At 42.3% G+C, this 23689-nt stretch overlaps 1 protein-coding gene across 7 annotated transcripts in view; it reads right to left on the minus strand.

Annotated features, from left to right (window-relative positions):
- BACH2 (BTB domain and CNC homolog 2) overlaps window positions 1-23689 on the minus strand; it is a 190885-nt gene that overhangs the window by 133272 nt on the left and 33924 nt on the right. For 4 of the 7 annotated variants that reach the window (XM_071548765.1, XM_071548767.1, XM_071548761.1 and 1 more), the window contains exon 2: window positions 12579-12665. The gene's annotated coding sequence lies outside the window, so the exon portion shown is untranslated. Of the gene's footprint in view, window positions 1-9290; window positions 9744-12578; window positions 12666-12873; window positions 12887-13432; window positions 13500-23689 lie in introns of those variants that run through there. The other 3 variants (XM_071548762.1, XM_071548763.1, XM_071548766.1) reach the window with 3 other exon arrangements.

Below are 23689 nucleotides of genomic sequence, written 5' to 3' on the forward strand. Positions count from 1 at the left end.
GAATTCTGGATGCATTAGGTCATTTTTAATAGAGACATTATTAAAACCGCCTGGCTTTTTCAAGTTTAGAGTAGTTTGGGTGAGGTTTTGTTATTTTCAAACTATAATGTTTACCATCTGAAAAGTGAGACATAAAGGATTGATCCCCATTGACATCCATCTCATTTCCTCCCTTGGTCACCTTGCATTCAACTGTGCGTATGATTTTTACACTGATGGGTTTTGTACAGAGGAATGCTCTTATCTGAGGATTTCCCTCCACCAGCTGCTGCTCCTGGTCCAGTGCACCACAGCCACCTCTCTCTCTCCCTTCTTCTGCAGCTCTTTGTTACTGAATGTCAGGGTCATCAGTATCAATGGCTGACATGATTAGTGTGGCTGACATTATACCACTGCTCTAAAGGAAACAGGCAGAGGGCAAAGACAAAAAAAACAACACCCAAACCAAAAGCTGCAGCCATCTTAGGCAGAAGGGACCAGGCTCAAAGAGATAATAGCAATCTCACTCCTTCCAGTTAAAGAGAAGGTCCTTGCATAGCAATAGACACATGCAGCATTTCAATGAGCTCCCATGCTTGGAAAATTGGTACTTCTGCCTGCCCCAACACATATCCTGGAGTGCTCCAGTTCTCAGAGGTTAAAGGCAAAGATCAGAGGAGGAAGGACAAAGTGGTTAAAAACAAACAAGTGAACTAACACAAACAAATAAAACAAAAAACAAGCCATCAAAAAAACCAACTCAGCATCAGACAGGAGATAAAGCCTGACCTGTGATTCAGCAGATTCAAATACTGAGAAGTACAGCAGCCTGTGCACCATTGAAAGACAGCAGCAGTCCATTACACATATTGATTTGCAGCACTTTGTCAGCGCTAATGATGTTACCTCATTAAAAGAGATAAATGCCCTACTGTTTTACCAAAAGCTTCTGCTCCTTCCTTCTCCTTGCCTATCCTCCGGTAAGACCCTCAGCAGTAGCATAGCAAAAATGAATAAAAATCCACCACTGAACTTCCTGAGAGCCACTTGGTTGCTTTTTTGTTGTTTTTATGTTAATATTTTATGTCAATTTTACAGGGTTATTCTGTGTTTGAAACTACCAGGTACCTCTTCTCCTAACACTGAACTGGCACATCAAAGGAAAACAAAGTTCTATAAACCACCATTGCCCATTGGTTGTCAATAGACTTCTCAGAAAATAATTAATGTCTATCTCGAATAATTCATTCCCTGTTGGGAAGGCTGCAACTTCAATCGCAGCAGGTGAAGTAAGTGCTAGGTAAGAGGGTGACAAGGCCTTCTGTCCATTAACATCCTACTACGCATTGCTACACTCAACAGTTTTCTTCCAACAAACTCCTCACTACATGCAAAGGTAGCAGTTTACCATAATGAATGTTTTATGCATTATTCCTTTGTGTATAGGGTCTCCAAAGTACACATTATTAAAGTCTATTAAACTCTCCATTTAGCAGAATTACCAATATGCCTTTGGGGAAATTATTACAATGAAGCTGTACCAGTATTTAAATTCCAGTTGTTTAACAATTTTTCCTAATCACCAATCCAGGTATAAACATTAAACGGCAGTCAGACTTCTTCCAGCGTGGCATAAACCTGTCTATGAGCTGCTTATGGAAACTCCTTTTAAAAAATGAGTATTTCAACTTGACATGTTTTTCATAATTAGCTGCAGACAACTACTGCTTTAAAATAACTCTTTCCTGATCCTCTTCACCAAGCAGAGCTGTCCTTTGGTGCTGTAACACAGCTAAAACTGGCTACAGAACCCATTAACTATTTGCAGCCATATAATTTCTATCAACATATCAGTATCTGCAACATATCAGCCTACTCAAGGAAAATTTGGCCAGTGAGGTCCCATTCTTTACAAATGGCTTTTCTATAAGAAAGGACCTGTCCTAAGTGCAAAGAATGGTGCAGTTCAAAAGCTGCTTAAACTCAGTTGTATGCCCATGTCCCCTTTCTAGTCCAGATACTCAACTGAGTTAAATGTAAAGCAACAAAAAGCAGCTACTAACTGTTGTTTGAGCCCCTCAGACCCTTTCCACTTTTAATCTGGGCACTACAGTTACAACTAACTACTCTCTAAATATGCTGGTTTTCGTGGCAATGAGTCAAACTTGGTTTCAAATTTGTAAATGCATGTCTGTACCTCTCCTGATAAGAACAAATATTTTTCCAATGGGAAGAGTCTCATGTTTCTCAGGGTAAGAGGAAATAAACTTCATTGTACTAGAAATCACAGGATTCAGCTTCCTGGGGTGGGGTAGAAGAGAACTAGGTCCCAACCTTTCAGGTTTCCTCCATGACCTTCAATAAATCACTGTGTTCCTGCCTCCATTTTTCACCAGTATGAAGTGTTCATGTTCTGTCTATAAGGAAGTCAGGCTCTCCAGCAAAGACAACCTAACCAGATGTGTCTTGTCCTTACTACTGCATTACACCACCAGTTTTACAGCTTCAACACCAGTTCAATTTTCAGTCACCTTCAACAAACAAAACAATATTAAAGTACTGAAAAAATGCTAATAACAATCTCACAAAACCAGTAGGCACAGAAACAGAATACAAGTCATGGAGTTGCTCAAGAAGCCTTCACATCATATGAAGATGCAAAATTTAGGCCATCATAAAACTGCATATTTTGATATGCGAGAATTTAAAGTTTCCATCTAAGTACAGATAAAAGGAGGACTAAAGTTATCATTGGAAGCTGGCATGTATACTAAATGTTCCTCTGACAATATGAATCAAAATACTGACTGCTCCTTTTGGCTCAAGACAGGCCTGCACAGTGCAGTTTGCATCTCTACCAAAGTCTTTTAGGGAACAATCCTTGGATAAAAAGCATAGCAAACAGGTGGGCGTATTTTAGCCATACACCAATTCCCTCTAAATCAATGGACAAAAGTGCTTCTTTTCTCCAGTTACAAACCTGACACCATCTCTGTTTTACAAACACAATCTCATTGACTTTGATCAAGTTACACACATACGAGAACAAATTTTGTCCTTGTGTGCAATGGGAGACCAAATCTCCCATAAGTAAGAAAGGAAACAATCTGTTCACCTTAAATGAAGTGGGATGAGGAACATCCCTTTCACCTCTAAAAAGGAGACATATGTCTAACAGACAAAGGGAAAACACCACTAATTTCACTTCTTCAGTTTGCCTCTCCATTAGGAAAGATTCTTGTATGCTTTAAAAGGGTATGTTTTTCAGGTTTTTGAGGTTACTTTATGTGACTGTGAATCTGAAGTCCAAGAGTATCAGCTGTTGGGTTAGAGAAGTCTCCAGTGTATACTTCACTGTCCGTTAAAGAAGTACTCCTTCCATCCTGTTTGACAGGGGTGGTAGAGATCAAGAGTACAGCTCTATTGCCTGAATAGAGCTTTTTCCCTTTTTCCTACTACTTGTGTCTTTACCTCAACACCAGGTTCATGACCATGAAGAGGAGAGATGCTTTTGCTGAGTTGCACGAAAATCCAACTACATCTTTGGTTTAGTTAGTTGTTGACTGGCTTCACCCCACTGAGCAGCTTACAATCAGCTTCATAAGCACCAGTGCTGGTGCAAAAAGGAATGGAGAAGTCCTGGCCAAGGACAATGTGGGGAAAGAAAGAGGACAAGCAGCGGTAATTGGGACTGGCCTAGGCTGCCACAATGCCTGTAGACCCTGATACCATAGGAACATACAACACAATGTGCAGTGTGGCATTTAAAATGGGGGCATTGCAATACATGTGTCTAATGTTCCTATCTGGTTATGTTGTGTTGATCACCCCAGATGACACTCCTCACAAAAGCACCTGGTATTCCACTCAATGTCACTTTTCCTCCAAGGTATTGGGTGTAGACCTTCATTTATCACTGTAGCACATGGACCAGCAGCCACCCCAACCAAGCTGACACTTTGTCTTTCCTGCCACCTACTGCATTTGGTGTCATAATATGTGTCACCAACTTATGTGTGTCTTAACTTCTGCTTGGAAAACCCAACCTTTAGTTCTTCTAGCAGTGTCACTGCATGCATATGGGAACTCTCTGCTGTCACCACTCCTCCAGCAATACTAACCAGCATTTTCTGATGAAGGCTAAATGCAGCACTTTGAGCTCTATTTAACTTACTGATGCTTCAGGGTTAAAATTAGCATTAAATACTAAAAATTCTCCAGAGTTTAGGGCATGAACTCCTCTCCCCCTTTGCCCCATGGAGAATTAATCACAGAAGTTTTATTTTAAACAGTGAACAGGTCATAATGCCCCACAAACCTCTGTACCTTAATTTGGTGTTACTTCCAATGACAACACTCACAAGGGGCAAAACCCAGCAGAAAAATAACTTCCCATTGAGCGTGTGACTGTCAGTCCGTGGGCAGGGCTGAAACTCTTGCTGCACTTGAGCGCATAACCAAATGAGTGTCATTCCAGAACAGACCTGCCAGATGCAAGAGTCTGTTTTAGACCGTGGTTTACCCTTGTCCTTTTAACCTTTTGCTCTCAAAACACACAGCTGAGCGGGTCTGGCTGTGCCATGCATACCCTTGGCAGTGCAGTGCTACCCAGATGTCCTCCCCAGGAGGAGCCCATGTGGTCCCCCTGCCTACATCATCACTGGCTGCAGAAGAGGTTTCACTGATGCTCGTGCCCAAGCGGTGCATCCAAGAAAGAGAATTCTTTAACCATAACCATCTGGGTTCTGCCATCCACCTGGACACCATTAACCACAGTGAACAGCATCAAGAAAGAAAGCAATAAGTCTGGGCTGGTCCAGACTAGTCCAAGCCCACCACAGCAGCTTCAAAGCCATTCATGGTACTACATGGAAGCCAATAAGCAATCAACACAGAATCAATTAGACAGATATCACATGTTAATTATTTATGCCCTCCTCCCAGAATGCATGACAAGTTTATTTTTCAGTATTTTATTATTAATTTTGAGAAAGTATTCAAACAGAAAACAGCAAGCTGAATTTTCCAAAAGAAATCTCATTATTTGCTAGTATGAAGCTACCTTGAGGATGCTGGTATATTTTTCCATATATGGCATTCCTGTTTACCTAATCAACAGCTTGGGGCTCTATGACAGCAGCTATCTTTGATAAAAGGAGTATTCTGATGAAGGAGAAACACATCCAACATTTGCATGATCCAGTAAGCCATCAAATGTATTTGTTTACGCTGAGACCACAGTAATCAAGAGATATTAAATGTGGAATGGAGCATCAGTTAAATGCATTTTAAATCTGATTTTTCACTGGTTGCAGTAAGGAAATTGTTGACTAGTGAGCTCTTTAGGGTCTTTACAGGCTGCAGTTAGAGAAGTGGATACAGAAGATAAATCACTCCAATTCTGAAAAAGCAAGTCTTACTTTTGCAAGTAATAGAGGGCCTTTCATCTTACCACTTAGAATTTGATCAAGTGAAAAAAAACATTAATATAACTCCACTCACTCACAGATAAACTCCTCTGAAAAATGAGGACATCTCCTTTCCTTAAACAAATCTGACAAGTCTACAACTAAAAATACTTGTGTAACAAACAGAGTTCAGTATGAACACAGGAAAACAACTGACATGAGTAACTGGAGTGTCTAATCGCAGCTAGTTAGCCACCAAAATGCCTCAAAAGCTGTGATACATCCACTTAAAAGCCAAATATGGCCCACAAATAGATATTAAACATGGATGAATTTATCAAGAAGAAATAGTATGGTTCCAGTAATTGTACAAAGACGGCAAACGGGTTAAAAAAAAGATATTTCTACAGCATGTGATCAGAAGAGGCTTTTGCCAACACCAATTTAATTTATTATGAAATAAAGGCAAAAAAACTAAAGGATCACATTAGCAGATAGTAATGTTACATGGCCTCTCAGTGAAAAGTCAATGGAGCCTTAAAGCAACTATTTTTTAACACAAACTTGAAAAACCTGCTATTGCAAAGGCAATGTCAAAGGGTGCTCGGACATCCTTGCTAGAAACTCTCAGATGATTTTCAAGGTTCCCTAAGGATGCTCCAAGGGAATTCAAGAGGCCAGTTTTGTACATAATGTGCTGTCTGGATTGATGTCTCGCTAAACCGACAGGCAAAGTTTAAGCTCCAAAAGAACTTTAGCCTCTGCTGTGCTTGACCAAATGGAAGGGAAAGAGAGGTAAGCCTGTTTGGTCTATGACCAGTGGAGACTTTCTAGCAGAAATGGCAGTCAGATGATAAGAAGGTAATAGCTGCTTCCAGAGTTTACTTTGCTTTGAGTGGAGCGGAGCGGCTGGGAGATGTTCAGAACAGATTCTACAAACAAGCTGGTAAGAGAAGATGGTATCCAGAAGGCTTGACAGGAGGAAAATGGAAGCAGTTAATGGGATTTGGCCACATCCAGAACACAGCTAGGTTTCAAATCCACAAATAGTCCTGTGTTTCACTCCTCCACCAATTCATTGCTAGATGAGAAAATTTACATAGATTCAAAGTTCCACAGAAATTTAATCTGACTAGAATAAAGCTCGCCTCTCTCCTGGGGTGCCCTCTAGGTGAATACATGAGGAAGAGGAAATTGCCACCACACCACTAGAACTTCTGTGATTTTCTGCTAGGGGGAAGGTGTCAAGCTAGAGATTTATTTTGAGGTTATTTCCTAAGTCTCATAAATGAACGCTTGCCCCATTCATTTCAGATACCACCGCAGAGCACTATAAAGTTTGCCTAAGTTTTCTGAGGGAGAGAATCACTATCCGATCCTGTCAAGAGGATAATCTGAGGTCAAATATAAAAACCTCTCTCTCAGAGCACCTCTCCTTGGCACAACATAAGGAGGCTGAGCAACCTCACAAGGAGGTTCTCAGTGCCTCCCTCACCAAACTTTGGTGGGTGCCTCCTGCTCATACTCCAACGTGGATGGAGGGAGTTAGTTGCTTAAAACAGTAATAAAAGAAAAATTGCTATAGATGACATCCTCTACCTGTGCAAACTGATGTCAAGCATCGGACATGATACAACACGTGTGAATTCTACATTCATCCTTCCTCAGATCCCAAAGGAGGCAGCGCCACAGTATGTGAGAGGAGGGAAGATGCCAGCAACAGAGAAATTTCTAGTCTAATCATGACATAGACAGAAGAATGGAAATGATAGGAGAAGTGAGATAAAAGAATTAGGGGCCGATAGCATCTGACAGACAACACACTTTTAGAAGGAGAGGAAGTTGAGCGGCTGTGAAAGAGGGGGAAGGAAGAATAAGGCTGATTTTCCTGATAGACAGGTCATGAACAGTTCCTGAAACCTGCCTAGTTGGGCTGGTTGTCTGACGTAAAGATGCAAACAGCAACACGTGGCATCTCTGAAACGGAAAAAGAAGATGTTGGGGAGTGGGGCACTCTGCAGGGGAATTAAAAATCTCTGTGCCATAAATAGAGATGAAGCTATTGAGCTTTCAACCAGTAACGAATGTGAAGGGTTAAAAAAGGAGTTGTGCAGAATTGTCCACTCAGACAAAAATCTTAAAAACTGGCTCTTGAAAAAATGTCTTTTCTTTTGAAAATCCCACACCCACTGCTAAGAGATTAGCTTAACAAAGTGAGAATTTAAATGGAATTGCAGCTCTGAGTAACAACAGGAAATGTTGCTCACAGCAACAGAAAATGTGGGATAATTAAGTATTTTGGGGAAGAGGGGAGAGAAAGTTACAGTAACTACGCAAATAGACTAAATAACCATGCTGTCCTTTTCCAGGACCTTTTTGAGGATCTCGGAGCAATCTCCAGCCATTCCCCGTTAAAAGTTGCTGTGCTACAGCCACAGCTTATCGCACCATCTATGTCCCAAACCTGGCTATTCTCATCTTTATACTTTTACCCCTCTTCTGCTGATCCTCACATCAGACATCAGCTGAGGGGCAGGGACCCCACGGGGTGTTTGTGCAGTACAGGATGCAAGCTGGGTTTTGGGGTGTTGCCAAGTGCTCCTTCACAAAAGTAAGGAGGCGGCCTGATCAAGAGACAGGGAAGACAAAAGGTTCCCACCAAGTGAGAAAACTCGTAAGAGCAAGAAATGAAAGCCCTCCTCACAGTGAACGTGCTGGGCTCATCGGCACAGCCTGGTAGGGCAAGTGGCCTGGGAAAGCCATCGTTCAGATGAAAACTGTGAAAAAGAAGCAGGAGGAGTAAAAGGGAAAGACAAGGTCAAATTAGGGGGAGGCAGGCTCCAGACAAACCCTTGCCCCTCATAGGGGAAATCACCTCAACAGGCACTGCTGTGGAATCTTCAAAAGGTGCTACTCAGCAGGGGAAAGGGTCATGTTAAAATAACAAACCCATGTTTACATGCTCCCCCAAGTTACATAACTGTAGTTGAGCATTTTAGGAAATGCTTTGCATTGGACTTTTTTTATTGCATGTTTCCCACCATTTCCAGTTCAGTTTCTGCTCCTACTCTTGATTTTTAACCATCACTGAACAAAACACGAACATTCAGATATTGCCTTGCTAAGAAAACTGGAATAACTGGGAGTTACATTAACAATACTTAAATACAATCTATTTAAAGGTTTGAACGCATCTTGTTAGAACACTGAATAAATTAACCCAACCTAATTCTCTGGGATGTAACAAGATCTGAAAAGCTCCAAGTTTCATGTTCTCTCTTACCACCCACTTAAAAAACCCAAACCCAACATGCTGGGGTTAGATCAGGTTGCAAATGAAAACAAAACTCACATTTAACTGAATAAATGCAATTTACTCCCTGATGCAATGAAGATGATGCCATAGCCAGCTCAAAATAAAAACAAGAAGAGGTATCTCTCCCACCCCATTTCATGCACATCCCCCCTCATTTTCACTGTTAATGATGTCCCAGCCCAGCCTGCCCACTCAGGAGCCTTCATCACTCCTTCCATCCCTCCCCACCATCTGAAACCACCACTGGATGGAGCGAAGCACGCCTTGCTACTGCTCGGCTCCCAGTCCCCACCGCCCCACTTGCACTGGCGGTCAGACAAAGCAAACTCCGGTTGCATCACGGAGCAAACTCATTTTCCAGCAACCTCCCAGCCCGGAGTTTACCGCTACTGTAATCCGGTGCTGTCAACAACGCCGCCTTTGTTGCGTGCCCGCGTGCGCCGCTTGCTTGTTGGTTGGGCTGTTGTTTTTTTATTTTTATTATTATCATTTATTTTTAGGAGAATTTTTGTTTTAAATGAGTAATCTGTTTTCAAGTGATTTCTCCTCTGTGCTGGCTCCACCCTGTACTGTAAACGAGACATTACCTTATACAAGAATGAATCTGCTGCATTCCTCTGTCTAGCTGCCTCACAGCACATTTCCTACGCTCGCAGCAGCCCCGGCAGCGCACGCTCTCCCACCCCTTCCCCCCCACCTTTTTCTCTCTTTTCTTTCCTTTTTTTTTTTCTCCTTTTCACTGCCTCACTGTGTTTTTGTGTAAATGATCTCACATGACTCAACAAATCCATCTGCCTGGAGCAGGCCAAGTTTGGAGCCTTCCCAGGAGGGAGGAGAAGAATTGCTTTGTGGAAAGGACCTGGAGCTTTGCCCTTTCTCTGGCTCAAATTACCCGCCTGTCAGGCCTGACGGATTTGGCTAAAAATAAAAGGAAGCGGGCCGTGAAAAGGAGATGAATGAGCTCAGCAGTTCCTTAGATAACATGGGTCTGGTGTTGCCCAAAGATCCCAGAGCAGGAACTTCGGATGCTGGACATGTAAGTGCAGTGCTGCAGTCTCAGTGAACTTGGCTGTTCGAGAACCACAAAAAAAATAAAAGAATAAAAAAAGGCAAAACCAACCATATGCTGTTGGAAATAAATGAATTAAAGACACTCAGAATGGGAAAACTGCCTACTGTAGGATTTGGGCTTGTAAATGGGGAGATTTACAAGGTTCCCAGTGGGGAAAGGGAGTGTGGGGGTGTGGCAGGGGGCTGTACGTGATGTAAACCTCCCGCCCTGACCGGGGAGCCTCAGCATCCTTCCTGCAAATGTCTGCCCAGTGCCTGCAGCGGGTATTAAGCACTTATTTTGGCAATGTAATGACACACTGCAACAATCTGTAATGCGAGGCAGTCAGCAAAGCCCTGGCTCGAAAAGCTCTTTCTCCTAACCATTAACCATATGTTTGGCTCCGCCGCCGCCCAAGTGAGCGGGTGTTCCAGCGCACCATCTGGTTTCTATCCACACAAGCAATTGCAAAGCACAGAGTATTTCCCTCTGGAGCTGTGTCTTCCTCCCGGGCCCCTGCTCCCTGCCTGGCCTCCCACTCCTCCGCTCCCCGTCTTCCTCTTTCGCCCCCCTTTCCAGCAGCAACTTCGCCTCCCTATCCCAGTGATGCTCAAAGTGGTGGAGACTGCAGCTGCCCCACCAAAGGTGTGGCGGAATAGCACGGATGCTGCGTTGTGCTGTCCTCTGTGAGCTTACACACACACACACACACACACACACAGAGTGATTGCATCCCGCATCACTGATACTTGGGGTATCACATTAAAAAATAAGTGTGTTCTTGACTAGTCCAGGAGCTGCTGCAGTGCCCATCGCATCTCGCTCACGCACACATGCGCACAGGGTCTGTTCAATTCGGATTACATCAACTCCATGCAGACACTGCAGAAGGACTTCAAGAATGTACCTAACAACAGGAGGACAATTAGCAGTGTTATCTCTTGCTCCCAGGTAGGGCTTTCCATGTACATTGGGTGTTGGTCCCCCATCCCACCAAATTAAGAAGACTCTGGGGGAGCAAAGAAGAACAAAAAGGGGAAAAAGAGGAATGGAATGAGAGAGTACTAAAGAAAAAGGAATGAAAATATTTACTTTTTCTGTGATAACTAAAGAAGTTCTTTCTGAAACTATAAAAAAAGCTTTGAAGTGTTATATTTCAGAAGGTCTCATACCATATGTTTGCTTTACGATTTTATGAATTCTAAATACTATTTATGTTTTTAAAGCATTTCCATCATTCTGTTTATTTCTGAAGCACCTGTGGGACATCAGCAGAAATTTTCCCCTCAGGCTGGCCAATTTAAGATTAATCATGACCTATTGCAAGTAAGTATTCAGGGATGCAAGCAATAGGATATTCAGCAAATGCAACACTTTCCCCTTTAAAGTAAGTTTGCACTCTCCAATGAGTCACACATACAGTGTTTATCCAAGTTACCAGTGCTACAAGAAAAAAAAAAGCAGGCCATTACATTTGCAAATACATAAAAATCAGAGCTGTAAGCACACAACTGCTTACACAAGAATTTGTTTCTGTGACTGGATATTGATTTTTTAATAATGTGTCATTATACCAATGTTGATACAACAACTATCTTCCCAGAGTATGCAGTTTAATACTAAAAAGAAGCTGGCTTTAGGAAATATCAAATCCACACCCATTCACGTGCTTTTTAAACATCCTTCTTGGTCATGAGTATAGCAATGCAGAGCTACAGCTGCTTTTTTTCCCACGTTGCACCTAACAAAGAAAATGGACTTGCCAGTTAGAAACAGCTCAGCCAAAGCAGAATACTGCAGAACCTCTTCAATCATCGTTGGAAACCAAGAGGGTACATTGAAAAAGATGCAAGTTTTTCAAACTTCCCCTGTACAAGAAATCAGTGCATGGAAAGGCACATTGTAGGTCCTTATCCTGGAATCAAATACATGTGGGGAAAACCAAATGCTTGTGAAAAGCCTGGTGACTTCACTAGGATTGCCTAAGAAGTTCCAGGGTAGGATCTGGCCCCAATTACAAATGTGGAGTGCAATTAACACCGTAAACTCCCCCCTGCCTTCATCTTTCAATTCCCTTCAGTGAGGGAAATAATTAAAATTATTAAAAACATTGGAGGCATTTTAGCTATCAACTTACATTTCCTACAAAGCAGGATGCAAATATGTTAAAGTCTATCATTTTACAAACATATTAAATATGTTGCAAACATATTAGTACCATGCCTAAACATCACACGTTAGGTTTCCTACAACCACGCAAAGAGAAATTGTCTTTATTCACACAAAGAAAACAACCAGCAGTATTCCTCTAAAGTGGAGGTCTAGGTCTAGGTCTTTTAGCAGATAATGATCTGCTCTGATCCAGAAATCCTTTAGAAGGGGGAATTCAAGAGAAATGTTCATAGATTCAGAGTTCTGCAGTCTGAAGGAACAGCTAATCATTTGACCTTCCTCCACGAAACAGGCACTGAGCTTCCTTGCCTACACTGAAGCAGCTGTAAGAGGTTGAATAAGAGAATCTCCTATGGGAAAAACCAAACCCATTAAAAAACATAAAAAAAAAACCAAAACAAAAAATCCAGCCTCAGATTCAACAGTCTGACGGAAAGAAGGAAGCTACTGCAGCCCCAGCAACATTATCCTATTCAGCAGCTACCAGTGCTGTGTGCACACTCACACCCTCTTACCTGGTCTGAATGAATTAACAGCCAGCCGCTGGGTCTTGTTATACCTTGTCACCTTCCCCTACTCCTCAGCCCCTGACAAAGGGGCTGAAAGCCAGCCAGTGTTCAAAGCACAATAAAAAGTGGTGTCACATTATTACCTGGATCCACCGAGTCCTCCTGTCAACAACGACGTTTATGCAATCACATTTTTCTGTTTTTAAAAACTTCTCTCTTGCCTCATCGCTCTGTGAGAAACAACACAAAAGAGAAAACTGATTAACTGCATGCAATTATCTATTATTTGCATTATAGCAGTTTCTCAGCAGATATTTAAGTCCTTTGTATTCTGCTTCATCCCATAAAGACACTAAACAAGAAAAGGTCCTTTCCACAAAATCACTCATTGACCAAAGAGAAGCAACAGATATCAATTTGGAGAGGTAGATGAGGTACCAGAGCCCATCACTCGTAGAGATTCACAGGAGAATGCAGCTCTCTCAGAGCCCATACCCTCTGCCGTCTTCCCAGGGCATCCTGCCTGGCAAACTGGGACCAATGCCAAGCAGACATTCAGTGCCATCAAAAGAAGAAATACAGAGGGAAAGAAAGGTACAAACTTCTTTCAGTTTCAACAGTTAATACATGACACTGGTAACTGCAGCAGTGATGCAAAAATAATACTTGCAGAATTACATTGACAGTAGATTACTTCATCATAAAGTTTCCCTGAATTTTGCATCTACATTATCAAAGTAGTGACTCCACTTAAAATTCTCAAAAGGGTCTTTTAGTGTCTGTGTTTACTCCTCACTTCACGTATTAGTAGGTTTAAGCTTTAGTGCCAAATTCTTCTGCTGTTCCACAAATGCACTAAAATACGCACTCCATAGAAAACATTTCTACATTTAAAAAAGAAAGAAAGAAGCCCACACTTCAGAAACCCAAATGAAGGTACAACCTCAACCCTCTCCACCACACCTCCCCAATCTCTCTGAATGGCCAGAAGACATACCATAAGGAAAGGAAACCGGATTTTCAGTTCTGGAAATGCCATTAGTGTCATTATTTCACCACTTTCTCTGAAAGCAAACAAAACAAACCCCTTCACTTAAGAAGATGCGACTCAATCATGTGTACATCATCCCTTGCCTACTTCCACAAGGGCATATAAAACTAAACCCAGACAGAGAGCACAGGATGGGGGATATAGCTGCGATACCCTTTCTGAATTTCAGGGCTTGGGCATTTGGCAACATGGGATATTTGCCAAAAACTTTTGCTGCAAGATTTTGGTCACCGTTTTTGAGTTTTTGAACCATTCCCAAAAAAAGTGTCTGGAAAGATGAAATTCTGGCAACCACCAGAACAGAGAGTTTAAACCTGTTTTTTGCCAGATGCCACACTAAGTAAAGAGCATGATCTAGTCCAAGGCTGAGGACAAGAGAGGTGACCATTGCCTCTGGCATCTGCTGCCAACCAGAGCAGGGCCACCTCCCAAGCAAGGACAAGGACCAGTTCTCTCCCACTCCAGGTGACCTTCCTACCACAGCCTGGAGCTGTCTATGGTCAAGTGAAAGTAGCCAAGAGCTATGCCAGGGATCAGCAGGGAAAAAAACACATCAAACCAAGAAATTTCACTTAACAGGGACAGAAAATTGGAGGGACGATGGGGAGCAGGTAAGAACCTGGTTAGGCACAGAGGGCTGCATGGTGGCTGTGCAGCTGCAAGAGGGAATACTGATGAGATCAAGCACTCAGCCCTCAAAATGGAGGGAAATGAAGCAGGTGAGTGCTGCCTGCTGCAGCTGCCTTCACTCTTGGCATGCAGGATGTACCTGAGCCGTGCATCGGGGCTGTGGGGTAAGAGCACATGACAGCTCTAACAGCTGTTAGCAGCACGGATGGCAGCCACCCTGACACTCCCTGCTACCCTCTCAGTGCCCAGGCAGATGAGCTGTGCCTTGCAGAGCTGCCACACAGCTCTGATGCAGCACTGTGTCAGTCATTTAAACCCAGCATCTCTCAAGTGGCCATTAACAACACGTTTCTAACCAACCTGAAACCCTGGCTTCTCTCAACTAAAACTAATCAACAGTCACAGCACAAGGGAACTGTATTTCCATTACATGAAGTACTACATAGCATGGCGACATCTCAGTGGCCAGGCTGTAAGATCTTCCGGATCCTCTGTCCTCTTGTTTTAACTCTCTTCCTGTAACGAAGTGGTGGCCCTTCCCAAATCATTTGTCAAACCCTCAAGCCTGACACCAGTCAACAGAGTAAAGATTGTGAGGAAATGACCAACTTCTTTAGTAGGATTTGAAGTGTGCCATAAATAAAAATCTGGGCCAAACATAGGACACCAGGAAAAAAACCAAGATGCTGAATAGGGAGTTGAATTTGCCCAGGGCTTGCAGCTACAGCTGTACCATTGGCACTAGGCAGGGGACTTGCAGAAAGAGGAAGACTTGAAAACTGTCCATGCATTCACAACACTTAAAATTAGGTCTGCAAAAATCTGTTTTACATCTGAGCTACACTCTGAACATAGTTCTGGAATCATAGAATGGTTTGGGTTGTAAGGGATCTTAAAGATCATCTATAATGTTGCAATGTATTTGTGTATGAAAATAAAATCAACAGCAAATAGCTGAAACCACCTTAGATATTATGTTACCTTACACATTCATAGCATATAATGGCATATAACAGAGCTTAGGTCTACAACCAATCAAATGCACAACGCAGGAAGACAGACCTTAAAGGTAAATAATTCAGGACTTGAATTCTTTAAGGTAAATAATTCAGGGCTCTAATGAATTCGCTGACTGTAAATAGGGAGTTCCACTGCTAGGAACCCTCCAAACTGCCCTACATCCAATCCTCAGGAGTGCACAGCAGAAAACTGTCAGCAGAAACATGCCTCAAACATTCCTGGCTATGGCAGCAAGGACTCCAAGACAAAAGGAGTCTTGGACAGCAAAAGGTGGCTTCAAAGGCTGGTTCCAGTGCTCCATACTGTGCCCATGAGCTGCTAAAAAGGAGGTGCCATTCACCACTTGGAGAAACAGTAAGGTGACTGTGAAGCATGGCAGCTGACCCCTGTTGCATCCAATAGACTCCTCAGAAAAGCCTCTCAAGGACAGCCAACACAGCAGTTTGGTCTAGTGGTGCTAAAAACATATAAGACTATAGGTGAAGCTAGACTCTCTTTGCTAAATATGACAGTTGTTAGATGGAAAGAAACCAGAAAAATCCCTGAGGCCTCCTCACTGCACAATCTCTCCTCCCTATCCTCTTCGATTGGCTACTATCAAGTGCTTTTATCAACACCTGGGAATTTCTGTGCATCCGTCAAAAAGCACCTCAACTAGCCAAATCCCATCAACAAACCACAGTATAAAACCTCATAAATTCTTAAATTACCAGCAAGCCTCAGCCTTTCCAGGCTGCACCCTCTAATTCCAAGGAGCCATTCACAAGCAGTGACTATTGCTGACCAAGCAAGGAAATTGTATTAAAGTGGAGATGCAGCAAATTGTCAGTTATACAATCTTGCTGCTGCTAAAAAACCTCAGAGGATTTTTATGCTGTCTCACACATACAAAAGTAGTATACAAAAACACCCTGGAGTTGCCCCTCACCCTCTTACAAGACCTACATGAAACCAGACTGTGAAAGAAAATTCCGCCTTTCTCCGCCACACCAGCAGCAACAGCCAAGGCGCTGCAAGGTTGCAGATGAGCTTGGAAACACGGTATGGGAACATGCCCACAGATTATCAGTGGAAAACACAACTGCTGTTCTCGCTCCATGCCCAGCGGAGATAGAGATCTCATCACCAGCAGAGATCTGGGTCACCACCAGGAAGCTGGAGTTATCCCAGAACCATCATCTTTCAGGTAATGCTCCCAAAAGCAGAAACAAATATGCAGCGAGTTTCATCTGACAAGATGCCGGGTGTAAACAAAACTAGGAGTTTCTTTGCTCCCTGGTGATACCAAATGAGTAGAAAAAACCCCTCAACCAATGTTGCCTGATGTGTTGTATGCAAACTGCTTTGCAGAAAGAGTTTGCTGCAAATTCAAGGTTCAGATTGCGGTGTCTCAAGAGCTGCCAGATGCACCTCAATTGCCAAAGTCTGCCTCCTCCCAACAACAGGCTAAAAACTATTTGTTTGCCTATCCTGTACTTCAAAACTGGAAAGGCAAACATGGGGAAGGAAAAAGCTAGAAAGACAAAGAAGTATCAATTTTAAATCTGTGATATTTGTCAAAAATAAATGTTCTGAGTCTCCACATAATCAAGACACTTATCCAGGAGCAGGACTGAAAACTGAATCAACCTTCTATTTCTGCTAACCAAAGTTTTGCAATCTTCCTGTATGCCATTTCCTTGTTTACGTCTCATGGTACGGGAGTTCAACTTTTGGAGAAACACAAATGGTGAACCTAGAAAGTGAAACGTGATATTGTTTACAGAATAGGAGAGCACACAGCTCACAGGAATTCACAGGCACACACATCTCAGTCCTGTTTCTCAGTCCAACACCCACTCCTGAAATCCTGTACCAACCAGATTAGCCAATGTGCACATGCCTGTGCTCTTGCAGAAACAATAGTCTCTTTCAGTCCATACAATGTTCTGAAGAACCAGGCAAAAACGTCATGGCAGAAGTTAGGAAATATCTGCAGAAAACAGTACACAAGATGAAAGGCAGAACAAGTCTTTTAACTTGCACAAAGTGTACACGGAGGATAAGTACAGAACTTTGTTACCCAGCCCCTCTTCCAAAGAGTATTCCCCACCCACCCTAGGAAAAGGGGGGTTGAAACAATTTTAGAAAATAAAACACTGGGGTGGTGGAATGGCTCCCTTACAGACTGCTGCAGGCAAGTTTAAGCTCTGGAGGCTGTGTGGCAAACCTGAGAGACAATACGCGCTTCCCTTACGTGCTGGGATCTCCCGCAAACGGCAGGGATCCCAGCTGGCAAGATCAGCCCTCCTGCTCCCAGTACACAGCACTCCTCCCTTCCCTCCCTTCTCAAACACTGCTCTGCTCCTGCAGAGGGCACAGGACTATTTTTTAATTAATTCAGCACAAGGTTTGAGCTGCTGCCTCAGGGTTAAGCTAAAAATTTTCTGTCTTTATCCACTACGGTAGAACGAAGCATAGAGAAAAACACTTCACCATAAGGCTAGGGAATTGAGGACAGAAAAGAAGTGCAACAGAGCCACCCCTGACCTCTCAAAATTTCACCTCCAGAGGACTCAAGAAACTGAATTTTTAATCAGCTGGGAAATGGGGCAGGGAGATTCACTCTTGGTAACATTATGGTTGTGAATATTACATAAAAGGCATTATGGAGTTGTACCATCCACCTTCTGTTTCAAACTGTAGTCTTCCAAATAACCCATCAGGAAAAAAATCCACCTTCCCATACCATCAGGAAAGCGCTAGATGCTCAGAGACATTTAAAAGGAATACAGTTCTACAAAGCCCTCTCACAAGGGGCTGTAGATCCCGCAGGAAACACACGCTCCCGTAACAAAGCAGGTATTCTTTGCATGTACTCACACTGCCTATTACTTTTTAATCATCTGGTATGCATCTTCCTACAGGATTGCTTATGTTAAAGGAAATACTAGCAGCTCTGCAAAAGAACACTGACTACTGTTCTGTGTGAATGCCGTGAAGGTTTACAGTGGCAATTATGGCTTGAACTCTGCCTTGTGCCAAGCAGTCCATACAACCACTGCCATCTTACCCCATGTGTGCTTCCCATCAGCTCATGCTTAGTCTCTGCAAGATTTTACTACAGAGTTCAACTAAACCTGATGGTAAGTATTTTCCAAACTGTAGGAGTAACTCAAAGCATATTTTGATGTGTCTGATTGCACAGAGAACATATGATTTTGTGAGAGCTGATATAGAAGAATATAAGTTGCTTTTTCATTTCACAGCTCTGAAACTCAAAAAATAGTGTGTAGGACCCTGATATATACCAGATGTTTTCAAGTAAAGTGGAAAAACTGGTGTGGACACATTTGTCCATCATGAAAGCTTTCCAACAGCTACCAACTGGCCGTGTTATGGTGAGCAGGCTCATCCTGCCTGTGAAAGGTTACAAGCCTAATGGAACAGGAATATCATAGCCTTCATCTATACTGCTGCTCTCAATCCTGCTCTCTTTTCCTGAAAATAAATTTGACAAGTCCATCACTATGATGTGAGAAAGCCTCAAAACAGAGCTCATTTTGTTACATATACAGAATCACTGAATACGCCAAGTTGGAAGGAACCCACAAAGATCATCAAGTCCAACTCCTGGGCCTGCACAAGACAATCCTTAAGAGTCACACCATGTGCCCAAGAGTATTGTCCAAATTCTTCTTGAACTCTGTCAGGCTTGGTGCTGTGACCACTTCCCTGGGGAGCCTGTTGCAGTGCCCAACCACCCTCTGGGTGAAGACTCTAAAATCCAACCTAAACTTCCTCTGACACAACTTCAAGTTTGGGCCAGAGCACATCCATGGTTTCACCAAGTTTCACATTCAACCCAAGAAATGAATGAGCAGTATTTTTTGACTTGTTTCTAGCAAGTCTTGAGTCAGTTTCCTTCAGAAAGTTTTGTTCAGAATTTGTGCTTAGATTTTAAAAAAATAAATAAAAAAGACTTCCACCTCGGGCACAACCCTCACTGCACTCTAAAAATGCAACTGGGCACTCTACAAATGCATACAGATCCTTCACATCTCCGTCCTGAAAAGACAAGTTTCACCTTGTAGTTGTAAGATTGGAGGTTGTTTTCTTTCCTTTTTCAGTAAAAAGGGAAGCTTCATCATTAAAACAAAAAAAGAAGAAGAAAAAAAAACAGCCCTGCAGAAAAGTACCATTTGAGAGTAACAAGAATATGCTCTTATCATTTAAATTGGCCCCTTGGGTAAAGCTCATTGCAGAGATCAAAAGTCTTTCCATGGACTTGGGATGAAGCCTGGAGAGTTCAAAATACTCCTGAGAGTGGACATCACTGTTCTTGACTGAATGACAGGGGGGTGCATGAAGGCATAACTCCTACAGCAGCCTTAACGCCTTCGTGTATGACAAGCTCCAGGGAGTTTGGGTAGCACAAGAGCCCACACTCTCAAGAGCTTTCAGACTGTATGGTGATACAACTCACTGACGACAGAAGGAGACTAAAAACTTTTGTTGGTGACTCTGGCCATGCTGGTTCAAAAAACACCACAGGACATATATCACAGGAGAAGGAGTATCTCAGGCCAGGGTCAGATAAATATACATGTAGGTGAAGCAAGGTGAGGGCTGGCATTGTTGAGGAATACGTTCAGTGCAGGTAGCTGGGTTTGCAAGTTGCAGGTTGTGCCCTGGGTGGTGGGAGACCCAGGCAATAGGCTGCAAACTGGCACTGACCCCTTGCACAACAAAAGGCACAGGGACCAGTGGCACCAGCCAGGTGACCAGACACTCGTAGACACAGCAGAAGCCAATGAACCAGTAGGAAGACCTTAGACTATCTTGTCCACAGTCTGGAAGAGTATAAAAGCCCAGGGTTTCCTTTGTTGCGGTGTCTCCAAGCTGTTCCTGTTTTATTGCAGCATGATTAAACTGTTTTATGGATCCAGACGTCTGGGACTGTGCTATGGGAAAACATGCTGAGCTGGTAAAGAAACCTTGTGCGAGTGTGGTGTGCGTAGGGAGTCAAGCAGGGCACCGGTCAGGTCACTGGAGCCACCCGCTGTGAAAGGGCTTCAAACCCAACAGTTAAAGCCTCTGGTGGTGGGACTGTGCCTCCAGAGTACACCCTCGATCAGACAGGAATGTTTACTTAGGAGGGATCTCTCAAGGCTCCCATATCCAACCCAAAGCAAGTTCTTTGCTGAACACTGACTCAATTACTTTTCTACACAACTTTTACAATCATAACGGGCGGTTTTGGAGATTTACCTGGGACTTGTGAGGTGACAAGGTATTTTTCTCACAATCCAGTTCAATAGCATTTATGTCTATTGTTTTCTTTTCACATTCCCTTGTGCACATACACTGGCCTCTTCTTCCAGCCTGGCTCTGCCTGAGGAGTAAGTAGAACTGTCAGCTCCTTCAGCACTAGGAAGGAAGCACTGCCTCGGGCTCACACTGAAATCTCTCGTTCTCACACGGGACTGTGGAGATAATCCTTTGCCCAATAAATAGCCCACTTTCTTCCTTATTGCTCCGGAAGGACATGCATGAATGAACTGCACTTTTTCTGAACACCATCTTCTGCTTTTATTGAGTACTTCAGTCGCTGGTTCCAGCTGCATGTCCTTGCCCTAAGAGGCATCTGTTAAGGTTGCTGCATCTGATTTCCAAGTCCCCAGCTATAATAAGTCTCTTTGAGGAAAAAAGCTTGGATTCTATTAGTCCTATGAGAAAACATGCATACAGTCCATAACCACGGGCTCCTGAAACACAGCTGTTAAGTGCAAATCTCAGTTTCTGAAATTTTCTTTCTGCTGCCTCATTATCTTTACTACATGCCAGCAGAAACCAGAGTCCCTGCAGGCGCAGGGAGGAAGTCTTTATGCTTCCAGCTGCATCTAATGCTGCCTAGTCAACCAGATGCAAAATATTGCATCAACCTAATGTGTCACTTCAAAGTTTCAAAATTTTCCTCTTACTGTTGGGACTAGGTGCTTGTGGTTTGAGTTACCACTGGGGAAATGGAATCTCACAGCCAACACTTCAGATTACTTTCCGACACTGCCCGGCTGCCCTCAAAAGAAAAACAACCAGAAGATGTCAGACACAAAACAGCTTAAATCAGATGCTTAGAAAACACTTTGTAATAAACAAGAAGTTAAGCACAACTAATTGAAATGAAAATTGAGCTCAATGCAAGTCATCACTTTAATGTTAAGAGTAGGGCAGGATCCCTAAGAAGTCGTTATGGCCAAGAAGTTCTGACCACTAAATTTAATCCTGCAGGTGATGACTTCATGCTGTTGTTGTCTCCCAGCCAGACTGTTCCAGTTAAGCAGCCTTGAATATTTTCATCAGAATCCACAGACTGAAACTCCATTTTTAAGTCATGCACAGGAAAAAAAAATTCAACTTGCCAATGAAGAACAAAAATACCAGATCAATGAGCATACAGTCTTAGAAATAAAACCCTAATCCCTCACTTGCTAAGACATCTCTTTCAAAGAAATGTTTATGTTAAAATTTAAAGTTATGTTCAACATTAATCTTAGGGAATTTTACAACAGAATGTACCAATTTTAAAAGGATTCTACAGTCTTAATGAATTCCTAGAACCCATAGACAGAAATTAAATAGGGGGAACCTACAGTGTTGGCTAGACATATTTCAATATTTGTTACCATAGAAACAAGCCAGTAGATTTAGGGTTTGGCGTTATCCTTGCTATAAAATATTAAACTTCTTACAGTTTTTGCATATGTATATTATGGCAAGAACACTGTCAATCCTGATAAAGCCCAAAGCATCTTAATTATTTAACAGGATTTTAGACTTTTTTTTTCTTTTTTTTTTTTTAACACAGTATCTTTTCATTTACTTTTTTCCTTGATAAACTGTATTTTAACATCTTCCAGTAGGAGACACTTCTGGCTGACAGAATAAAATACAGAAGTGACTTATTTTTCCTCAGTATTGTGTATAAATCGTAGATAAAAGGAACACACACATAATCTAATAAACAAGATTCAACAGTAACTATAAAAATCCTATCAGTGATAATTTTATCTGTGATAATTTAACCAGTTAAATGTACATGAAATATGTTATATTTTATTTGAAAGACAGTTCATACTTCAAATTTGGTAATTTTTTTTTCAAGCTTAGCTATGGAGAAATGCTGAAGTACAGAAGGGATTGAGATAACATCTTGACACTTCAACTATACCACATACTTTTGGCAGATGCCTGAGAAACGAAACAAATGCATTGTTCTTTCATGCTTCAGATGAGCATCAACAGTTGCATTCAAGTCACAGCACAACCAGAAAGCAAAAAGATCAGCAATTCCAACAAAGAAGAAGGACATATGTTTACTCCTGTTACACTCGTTTAAAAAGGAAGAACTTGTTTAGACAACTTGAATGGTAGAGGGGACTGTCAGCTCTGCATACCAGCCAGAGGAGTCCTGATCATTACATGTTGTTGGGACACCAGCTCAGCTGGGAACAGTGGGGAAGATCAGCACTTGGGCAAGCCCGAGCCCACTGCCACTGGGACTGATGTGGGCAAGTGACTCTGACCCTGATGATTTCACAGCCAAAACTGGATGCATCTCGCAGCCTTTGCTTTTTGTTTGGATTCAAGAAAATCTGTTTACAGGAGGCTCAACAAGAGGTTTTCACAATGAAAAAATTAAAAACTTGGGAGTAAAAGCCATAAACCATGCAGTTATTTCAATACTATGTTCCAGCACTGAAGTGGACAAGGAAAAACACCAACAAAGGCACAGCAAAGCAGAACAAAGACAAAAACTGAGCAAGACTGAAACACCCTCTTCTTCCAAGAATTAAACAATACTTTTTATGAAGTGTAAAGATCAGCAGTGGGAACGCCATTTCCTAATGCTTCTGAGGTCAGTCCTCTAGCACAGGTTCTCAAACAACCAATTAAACATACACAGTTCTCACACTCACATGTATACCATCATCTTAAAAAAGCCCAACAGCTCATGTGTCTAAAAAAATAATGGAAAATTTATTCTTGAAGGCTTGCAAGACAACCCTTAAACTAATGGAAAATCTTCAACACTTCAAAAGAGGAAAATGGTAAGATTGCTTAATTTTAAATGAGTAAGAATTAAAATGTCACTTCCTGCACGTGACAGCAATTTGAATAACCTTGCATTTTTGTTTTCTTTGGTGTGGTTAATGGTGGAATCTTTGTAGAGTACATTTCTATGGCATTTACAGTTGCATGTTTATGTTCCGCAACTGCTTTGTATAATTCTGATCACAAGAAAAGCAGAAAGTGATTTTTCCTCTGTAAAGAAATAGATCTAAAAGGTAGCATGCTACTAAGGCTTTCAAAGAAAGAAAGGCTGGAGAAAAACTATCCCAACACTCAAGGGAGAAATGCACAACTTTGTTGAACTGACAGCTGCAGTGAGGTACGATGAATTTATTTTTTCTGAGCAGTTACTCTAAAGGCAGAGCAACACTATGTACTATAAAAGAGTGCACACAAGCCCACAAAGGGCACCACTATCAACCTGCAGTTGAGAAGTGGGAA

The sequence above is a fragment of the Pithys albifrons genome, chromosome 2 (assembly GCF_047495875.1).
Source record: "Pithys albifrons albifrons isolate INPA30051 chromosome 2, PitAlb_v1, whole genome shotgun sequence".
NCBI classification, from domain to species: Eukaryota; Metazoa; Chordata; class Aves; order Passeriformes; family Thamnophilidae; genus Pithys; species Pithys albifrons.